The 10,098-nt window shown below is 35.6% G+C and overlaps 2 long non-coding RNA genes across 4 annotated transcripts; both read right to left on the reverse strand.

Annotated features, from left to right (window-relative positions):
• Window positions 1-743: 743 nt before the first annotated feature.
• LOC141602602 (uncharacterized) lies at window positions 744-5,558 on the reverse strand. Of its 2 annotated transcripts, XR_012524553.1 has the most exons (6): window positions 5,358-5,558; window positions 4,044-4,286; window positions 3,671-3,745; window positions 3,361-3,435; window positions 1,967-2,014; window positions 744-1,863 (listed from the first exon to the last, which is right to left on the reverse strand). It is a non-coding gene; the product is annotated as an uncharacterized LOC141602602 (long non-coding RNA). The 2 variants fall into 2 exon arrangements; XR_012524552.1 differs by having other exon boundaries at window positions 744-2,014.
• Window positions 5,559-5,758: 200 nt separating this feature from the next.
• Window positions 5,759-9,119, reverse strand: LOC141602604 (uncharacterized). Of its 2 annotated transcripts, none has more exons than XR_012524555.1 (9): window positions 8,740-9,119; window positions 7,851-7,992; window positions 7,601-7,746; window positions 7,404-7,438; window positions 7,095-7,147; window positions 6,524-6,741; window positions 6,249-6,408; window positions 5,959-6,083; window positions 5,759-5,844 (listed from the first exon to the last, which is right to left on the reverse strand). It is a non-coding gene; the product is annotated as an uncharacterized LOC141602604 (long non-coding RNA). The 2 variants fall into 2 exon arrangements; XR_012524554.1 differs by having other exon boundaries at window positions 5,759-5,848.
• Window positions 9,120-10,098: the final 979 nt, after the last annotated feature.

A 10,098-nucleotide genomic window follows, 5' to 3' on the forward strand; every position in this document is an offset into this window, starting at 1 on the left:
AGGTTTAGAGTTTTAGAGATTGATGTTGAGATTAATCATAATAGTATTATTTCTTTACATAATTAGTGTTCTCCAACAAGGTGATGTAGCTCATAATCGATTCTCGATTCATTACCATGTGTTGAGAAAGATGAGGAGTTTTAAGAGATGCGAAATCTGGGTAGCTTTAAAATCAGATAAGAGTATATCGGTCACATTTTAAAAAAAATCACCGAAATCCTCAACTTGGCTCAATTTTAGAAGAAAAGTGATTTTCTGAATGTAATTTACAAAAAAATATTAAACAAGCCTGTAATTTCCAAAAAATGATTTTTAAAAGGCATTAATCAACAATTTTCTCAAAAACAATTTATAGTAGTATTAAACAATTTATTAAATACTAAAAATAACTAATTGCAACTTTACGAAATTCTACCTAATTTATTAATCATTGAAGAACACTTTTACATACATACTAGTATTTAGTAAGGCAGAGCATGGATTGGATATCCGATTCCAAGTGCTAGTTTGGATCGGATATCCAGATTGGAAAATCTTGAAGGCAGATATCCATATCCGATCTAAATCTTTCGGATATCCAATGTTTCGGGTATCCAAAATAATTGGATCGGATGTGGATATCTATTGATATTCATACTTTTAAATGTACTAGTTGTTGCACCGCGCCCTATCGGGCGCGGTGCCCCAATTTGGTGATATGCTTAGCGGAAGTAAGTCGGTAGCGTATCAATAGAAAGGGCGTGGTCCATTATATATTTTATATCTGGCGGTACGACGAGCATAGTATTTATTACATAACTGGCATAAATGCTTGAGAACGTCGTATTTATTACAAAATAATTATAGTACAACAATCGGAAAGTAGAAGATGGAATGACATCACCACAAGGGCATAGGCCTTTTTCTGGCGAAGAGACTTAAAGACCGAGATTACAACACAAAACGAATACATGAATGCTGACGAACGAAAACATAACACGCATAATAAGCTTTGCTAAATTATTTTTAGAGGGGACAATGCCTTGTTTGAAAGCTCTTATCAATGGTGAGATCGAAAAACATCCTGCTGATTCTCTATGTTTTAAATGGTTTCCCCGGAAACTTCCTTCCTCCAATCTTCCAATGCTGAGGTTATTCCTGCTTTTGCTGCTAAGCAGTCCAAGTACTTGATAAACAAAAATATTAATCAGAAACAAGTTGTAAATTCAAGATTACTCAAAAAAAGTTGCGAGTTTTGAAATGGGAAGGTCAAAATTATAAAGCGCAGTGAACTGATTATGCTTGTTTCATGATCAAGGTTAACACGTCAGTACAACTATGCAAGAGGTTTAATGATAGATTACTCTAAACCCTATACGAGCTTCTACGATAACATGCCCGCATTGGCGCAAACGCTCTATTCAGCAATGGGGTAAGGAATCAGAATACATGCAGTATCATTCTGTGAAACTGTTTTCAGATGAAGCATTATGAGAATTGAGTTGTAATTTGGTCCAAATGACTGCTACTTCAAAACAAAAGGAAACACAACGAATTTAATGAGTCATTTTCCACGAAGACTGAAAATCCATTAAAAGACTGAAAATCATCCTCCTATAGACAAAATATTTTCCCAAAGCTTTTTTTGTCAAAAATAAACCAAAAGTAACATTATCAAACACCCAGATGACGTAAAAGCTAATCAAGTTGTTAAAGCATAAAAAGTGGCTATAAAACTTAGCTTAAGGCTTGATAAGAGATACTCCCATGTAGTTCTGTGACGACTTCTTTGGCATATGATGAACCAGTTAAAAGGAATCTGGTTTCGAATCAGATACGGGACTTTTAGCAGATGATGGTGTTAAATGACTGAACGTTGAAGCTCTGCAAGTTTTAGCAGGACCCTGTTTATGACCACGCGTACAGAATTTCCCAAACGGATTAAAAAGGAATCTGGTTCCAAAATTATAATGATTATCAATCTCACATAAGTTTGATGGCATCTCTTCCGAGTCCTTCTTCCACCACACCTTCCCTACGCTCAAGCAAAGAAAAAACAAAAATGACAAACTTTACACACAAGTCAATGCCCAACATTTTTGATAATGTACTTCATAAGACTCAAGTTCTCAACCAGACATGAAAATCATATCATCCAGGCAAGGTTCCTAGGTCACCTGTGGTCGTAACGGGTTTGGTCATTTCAAATTCGGGTCGTTTTTTGTTCAATTGTTACAGTTTGGGAAATCGGATTATTTTGAGTTCACCTTTTTCTTAGATAAATCAATTAGGCATCATTTTTTTATCATTTCCTTTATGGTAAGGGTAGTTTGGATTGGTCAAATCGGGTCCACTTCAGGCTGTTCTTTTCAAAATTTTAAGTTCAGGTCAAGTAAGTTTTTGGATTGGTAACCAGTAATGAAGGATATCCAAATACCTCTCCAAATATACTAAACAATTAATTAATGTCGGCCAGGCTAACTGTTGTCACTTGTCATAAATAAAAAAAGAATAAGAAGTGAAAGTAGTCTAATTTGCAATGAGGAATGGAGATACACGAGAGACCAAGACATCTTAACATATTGATTCAAACACCTGCATGTATCCAACTATCAGAAGAAAACGTCTCCAAATCATAAGCCAAAGAACAAATCATAAAGAAGTGAAATTGAGAATGTGTTGTGTTCGTATTCTTCATATAAGCGAACAGTACATCGCATTAGTGGGTAGATTAAGCTGTGCCACTATACTCGTAAGTTTGAACAATCTCCCGGTGTAAAAAATCGAGAGCGATAACAGAACCTTGATAAACAGAACCTTGAACCAAAAACTTCTCATCAAAGTCATTAGTAGCTTAGGTTAACTCATCAATTTCACAAACTTTACACTCATCCAAAACCAACAACAGCAGCTACTATCGCTACTACTACTACTACCACCACTATATGCTGCTGCTATGTATTTATTTTAGTCATTATCCTTCTTGTTGTTGATATAGCTAAATAGCTAATTTCAGTAGCATTAATTTAGTAAAACTTGTACTTATTTGACATCAATTCTTAGTATTATTAGTTCGACTACTATTTTGAGGAGGAACACCAAGAAGTTGATTAAGCTTTGGAACAATTACAGTATCATCTTGAGCCTAAACTGAAAGTTTTGTTCAACAAGTGTTAGATTAACTACCTCAAAAAACTCCCAAAGGTGTGAAATTTCCAATAATAATTAGTTGAAACATACGAGAATGTTTGGCCGGCTAATGATGATAAAAGTCAAATTACAGCAAGGAGGGGTAAGGGGGTTAAAATTAAGGACTACTCTTGTGGTTTATGGTAAAAACATGGTGTTCAAGGCATATAAACCTGATGAACTGGTCAGTACCTGCCATTTCACAGTACAAAGAGCAGCTTGCCTTCCCTCTTCGCAGTAAGCCAACTTTCATAGCATGACTCCAAGCTATAAACGACAACATCAACATCTATTAAATTCAAAAAAACAATAATCTCTAAGAGAAACCACTTCCAAGAAACAGATATACAAATGACCCAAACAAAGCACGGTTTAATCAGGTATGCATAAGCCACGACACGGAACATCTCAATGTGTAATGACTGCTTGAATTAATATGCAGACACTTTGATTGACTATTTGATGAAAAAGAAATATTTTGGAGACAAATTAACGCTCTTACCAGGGGCAGTTGTATCTCCTCATTCAGGTAAGCCTTGATCAACTACCACCTACAAGATGCCTTCTTGGCCTTGATCTGCAAAATGAGAAACACACAGTTCATAATATGAATTTTAAAGATCACAGATCGAGCAACGACGTTAGCGATTTGTTATCAACTACCACCTACAGTGCAGTGTAGAAACATTGAATGAAATAACTCGATAAGACCAGACCGTCTCATGGTAGGACACGGATTTTTCTAAGGCCTTGAGGAAATTTTTCAATTGGAAGCCATACAAGTTAACCGGAAACCTTGAATGTCCATCCCGTCTAACTGGTATAAGCTTAAGAAAGTCGATATATGTAGAGGGTAAACATTTATAACAGTTGACCTGCTTTGATCACTGGACATTAACACGACATATATATTTATCCGTGGCCTTGAAAGTCCTGAAGAACGCATTCGTGTACTCTTCTAAGTCATCTGAGGTAAGGGTTAGGAATCCAAATGGTCCAAGTCCACCTTCGACATTTGCTCCCTTCCTGCTACACAGAATCTGTGGGTTAGTCCATGTTGGGTCCAACTCCTCTGCCTTCTTGAACTCGGTTACCTTGAATGACACTTCAACATCTGCCTACAAATTAAAACGGAAATGTAAAAGCGCATTAACCTAGATTAATTACGCACGAATGATGTCTGATGGTAGAAAAGAAAGAAAGAAATGTAGTACTTCAATACTCCAAAGTAGAGCAAAATAAAGCAAGAACACAAGAGTTCCACCAAGCGGCTAAAATAACTACGGTCACCCTGAATTAAGAAACAAAAAGTAACTCTAAGAAACATCAACACCTAATTTGGCTGTAGTATTTTGAAAAAATGTTTACTCCGCTGGCACTTCAGTTACTTTGTGAACATTGTTGGTTATTTATTGTTAATTGATTGACGGTTCATGTAATTAGACGACCAGAAATCATTTTTTGACTAAGACTTTGATCTTATATTATTGCTAACGATCAGATTGCCAAATGCACCTGAAACGGAGATCTTCACTCTATGTGGAGTTAGCATCCCAACCGAAAAAGCATATATATATAAAGTAACCCCTTCAGCTGACTACAGTATCCCATTTCAGATAGATATATCAGCTAATATGGGATCTGAAGATAGTTCTTTGGGTTTGTGTCCATAATACTTACCAAGTGACCATATAACTGATTTTTAGCAATATGGTACATTTGCCAGGAGCTCAGGGCACATGTAATTAGGTAAACAAATGATTGAAAGGATATATTTTTGTCATTTTGTTCAATAAACCTCATCTGTCTTCTCTCTGAGATAGATTTTGAGTCGTGGAGCTCATTGACTGAAATATAGGGGGTAGATAAGGACCAGTACCTTGAACCTTACTCCCTGCTTTGCCAATCCAATAAGCAGGGTACAAAACCTAAAATGCGGATTTTCTCACTCTATATGGGTTTGGGATTATGTTGTCCAAGTAAAGAGCCAAGACAAACCAAAGAATGAATGATTCAACAAACCATATGAAGATGTCGTTTTGCAGTTACAAATACAATAATTAAGCATCATTGATATAATAGAATATAGGAGTATTCAGAGTATGATTCGTAAAAGAGAAAGAGTCTAAGGAATATTTAGATAGCAAATGAAGTCCATTTCTAACAGATTAAGGGGACTGTATTCATACCATTGTAACTATACAATCATCGTCATTCAGAGAACATTTGGTCCTACCACTCCAGCTGATACCAGGGTCTCGATGTGTTGCAGTCGCATATGTGAGCATCTTTAAAGCTTTGGCCAGCAAATTTGGAGGGAAGAAGAGCCATATGATCATGTACCCTTTACCGAACCTATCACTGTACGGAAATCCAAATCGTGTCACAATCTGCATAAGCGAGGTTAATGTCAATGATGTGAAACGCAATACCTATAATGGCAATGCGCTAGTGTTCTATTTTCTCTTGTCGCTTTTTTTTACATTTAATTAATTTGTCTGTGGTTAGTGGGTTTGTCTCATATGTAAGAATCTTTCATAATGTGTAATTTTCCGTTCAGACTATTACACAAGAATTGAACTTGCCTGGATGATAAAGCCCACAATGAAGTTATATAACCCTATATTGTGGCTGAAGATGTGTGGTTGATGAAAGCCGATAGCGTAGAGGCAAAGGCTGTCTGAAATAGATACACGAAAAGGTGGAAATCAGATAACACGTTAGTGGATGGTGCACAAACTGAACAAGCTCCTATACAAAGTATGAAAATAATGAATAAAAGGAACTGACCTTGTTCAACTGGAAAAAGAAGAACACAAGTAACAATATTGCAAAATTGTTGTGCAGGATAAGGCCCTCTTAAGCCAGCCATGATAGCCAATATGCATTATCAAAGAGACCCATGATCTCATTGCCTGAAAAGTTTTGGCAGAAGTAAGGAAACATTCAAGTTTAATGCTTTACTCATAAACATCACTAATCACTGATATTACCTGCTAAATTTGAAGGTTTTTGGTACACAAAAAAAAATCTTGGAACACAAAACAAATAATTAAACCTATATTAGAAGGGAGACAAACCTGTCTAAGTTTTAGCTCTTTCTCAGTTACCAAGGCACTACAAAACCAAACATAGCAATGGCTAAGAAAAAGGTTGGACCAATGGACTCGACGGCTGAGAAGGGATCTGCTGGAGGGTGCGCAAATTCTGTGAAAGAGACTGTCCAGCTGAAATTTGGGTCTGGCCATTATCCAAACAACAAAGGAGTTCTTAGTTATAAACACACCATGAAATTTAAACAAAATGACTGGCTAAATAAACTGCTGACAGTACTACAAGCAAGTCGAGCCGATACCTTTGGTCAGAAATCTAGCAATTTCGCATTCAGTAAAAGCAGAAGCTGAAGTGGGAGTTGGAATTTGGTGGTAGGGTCTTCAATTTTGCCTCTTATAAAGACTGCTGTCGAGTTAGTTTGAAGACTGTAGCCGATTGTTCCATTTGCTCTTTCAAATGCAGTGCTCCTGACTGTGCATTGGGTTCATAAGAAGCCATTCATCGACCTCTTCCTCCATCCTATTGCACATCACAGAATTTCAGCATGACCTGTTCTCTTCAAATGCTAATACTCCAACATTCTTGCTAATCGAATTGCATTTTATTCTAACTTAGTTGATAAAGTCATGAGTGGCGGTACTCGTGAAGGTTAAAATTCCATCCGTCTCACATGATATAACATAATTAAAGACAATATTAATGGGATAAAATCTTAATTAACATAGCATAGATACTCTTACATGGCTATTGCTTATGGGAAAGATGGTTTTAATGCTCTTAATCTGGTGTCAGAAACTTATAAATCAAACTAAAGCTATAACTACCTCAATTAGTAACCTAAAATCGAATGAAAAGTGACATTATGGACTTACCCAACAAATTCCAAGATCTTTGCATAATGATCAACAATAGAAAAAGTCATGGCCTGCATTGTAGAATGGCAATCAAGGACAGAGAATCAAAAACGCTGTTGAATTTTACACCAGTGATGCAATCTGAAACTTTATAAGCCCAACAGAACAGAGTTCCATAGCAGTCCAAAATAATCAAAAATACGAAGTTAAAATGTGGAGGCAGGCATATCATAAACACCTAAAAACTTACAGTTGGGGACTACGAGCATAACATACTGCACATATTCCACCAAACCAATAATTCACTTGAGAATGAGAGACATTTACCTAAAAGTCTTGTGTAATATGGTGACTTCTGGGGCCTGAAAAATTAATCAAACTAATCAAAGATTGAATAAACAACCTAGAACTCTACAAGAAAGTATATTGCAACCATCATCATAAAGCCAAAACATTTGGCAGTATTCTTTGGTACAAGTATGCAGAATTCAGGCTTATTAAGCAAATTATTTCTATTTGCTTACGCTTCGTGAAATGCAGTTTAGCGCTGACAATCACCATTTCACCAGTCATCACCACTAATTAAAAACCTCGTGCAATATCCCTAGCAGGTCATCAAGCTAGTTTCTAACAAAAAAAAGTTTGTGCACCAAGACAGCTCACTTAGGTACTGCAGTTTAAACATCAATCGGATTACCAGCAGAAAGATACATACAACAAACAGGGAAGACACCGTCATGACCTATATTCAATATTATGTAGAAGGAAACTCACTATCCCTTCTGCTGTATCCATCAATTCCTACCAAATGATCAAAGATCTCATCAGACGGACTATTACCGTGGTATTGTGTTGGAACAGGCTCATAATAACCATATTTGTAATAATTCATACTGACGGGTGGACATGCATCATCCTGCACCAGTTTATATAGAGAGTTAAGCCACAGAACAAAACATGACTCACAATCATTGCAAAAAAACACCTTTATACAATTACTCGGGTAAAATCGATTAACGAATAGATTGTTTTATGCACCAAATGTATGTCAGCCTTGTACTTCTTCTATGAATAGATCGTTTTATGCACACATCAGTCATGTTAAAGACACCTTAACATGAAATTGACACGATCATAAGTATGTAAAAATATATTTAAATTTGTACCGTAATGAAGATAATGTGAATTAGTATAGACTCCATACAATGCAGTTTATTATAAATCCAAACAACAGTAATGGGTAGCAAGAATTGCTAATTCATGCATCACAGTGAAAGTGAATAATAGCTACCAAAATTGGCCTAAATTATCGCATGCAATCAATTTACTAAATGTACCCCAAAATTATTGCATGCAATCAATTTAAACCCAAAAACTAACCCTAAAAATTATTTAATTTAATTGACAATCAATAATCCACCTCAATAGTTAATTTAATTGACAATCAATAATCCACCTCAATTGTTTTGGTCTTCTTGCACTCGTTTTAATTCAACCCCAAAATTGGCCTAAATTATCCTCATTTCTATCCATTTCTACCTCCAACCTTCATCCATTCCCTCCAATTTTTAGTTTATTTTAGCTCTATTACTCCCTTAATAATTACTCTCATCCCAAGCAAGCCCTTAGGAAGAAAATCACAAGAATGAATTGGGCAACTTACTTGCTACGTTCGTATCAGCCGGATGGAATTGGTGATCGCCATTGTTATTAACCTCTGATGTGACACACCTATGACGAAAAAAACGAGTGCAAGAAGACCAAAACAATTGCTGAAGAAGAAACGCAGGTTGAATTAAAAAGAACAAAATCGCAAATAGTATGAGAATAAGGAAGAGGAACATGTTGAATTAAAAAGATAATGCATCGGCCGAAAGCAGCAACACGATACAAAGCTAATGCATGGCTCAGAACAGATTATTTGGTGAGTGGTGAGGGATTTTGGGGAAGATTATCTGAGGGAAAAGAGGTAGATGATGGCAGAACCAAAGGAAGGGGGGAAATGAAGGCAGGAACGATATAATATAGCGGTAAAATGGCACGGAAGTGATAAGAATCAAAGGCAGGGGCAGAATGGGCAGAATGTATCAAAAGTACTGTTACAGCAACAGTAACCAGAGTTTGGGTTTTTTAAAGAGTGTAGATTTGAAAATTGAGTTTAAGACACTATCGATCGACTTCATCGTTTTCCATTATCATTTTCTTTTGTTTTCTTACTCCAATGATCGCGACATAAAATTTAGATACAACTAACATAGTTTTGGTACTTTTTAACGTTGTTGTATCAAATAAAAGTGTACTATTAAAGAAGTATACTTAAAACAACGGTAAAAGTTAAAAATATAAAACGAAAAAAATGGAACGATTTTAAAATTATAGTCCAAACTACAACGTGGGATAATTATAAAAACCCTAGTATAAAAACTACAATCTAAACATGCCCATTTAATTAAAAAAATGGTTATAAATGGAAAGAAAAAACAGTGAATACTAGAAAAATATATTTTCGGATCGGATCGGATATCCAAACGTTTTCATTCTAATATCCATATCCGATCAAAATACAAAAGGTTTCGGATCGGATATCCGATCCAAACTTAATTTTCAGATCGGATATCGAGAAAATCGGATCGGATTCGGACCGGATATCCAATCGGTTCGGATAATCGGAATTTTGCTCAACCCTAATATTTAGTAAATGGTTTATAATTTATATAGCATTCATACATATATAATAAATTGTCTATATACTATAACAATTAAAAAAAAAATTCTCAATATTTAATATAAATATAAAAGTTCTAAAATTATAGAACATGATATTTTATATTTGATAAATTAAAAGTTCTAAAATTAAAAGTAATTTTAATGTAAGAATTTGGTGAAAATTAAGAAAATGAGGTTGAATTTCACTTTTGTGCAACTTAAGGGACTTGATTGCTCCAAATGAAACTTATGGGGCCTAATTTCACAATAGAACAAAGTTAGGGGGGGGGGGGGTGTGCTATGGCGACACCGGATG

The sequence above is a fragment of the Silene latifolia genome, chromosome 9 (genome assembly GCF_048544455.1).
Source record: "Silene latifolia isolate original U9 population chromosome 9, ASM4854445v1, whole genome shotgun sequence".
NCBI classification, from domain to species: domain Eukaryota; kingdom Viridiplantae; phylum Streptophyta; class Magnoliopsida; order Caryophyllales; family Caryophyllaceae; genus Silene; species Silene latifolia.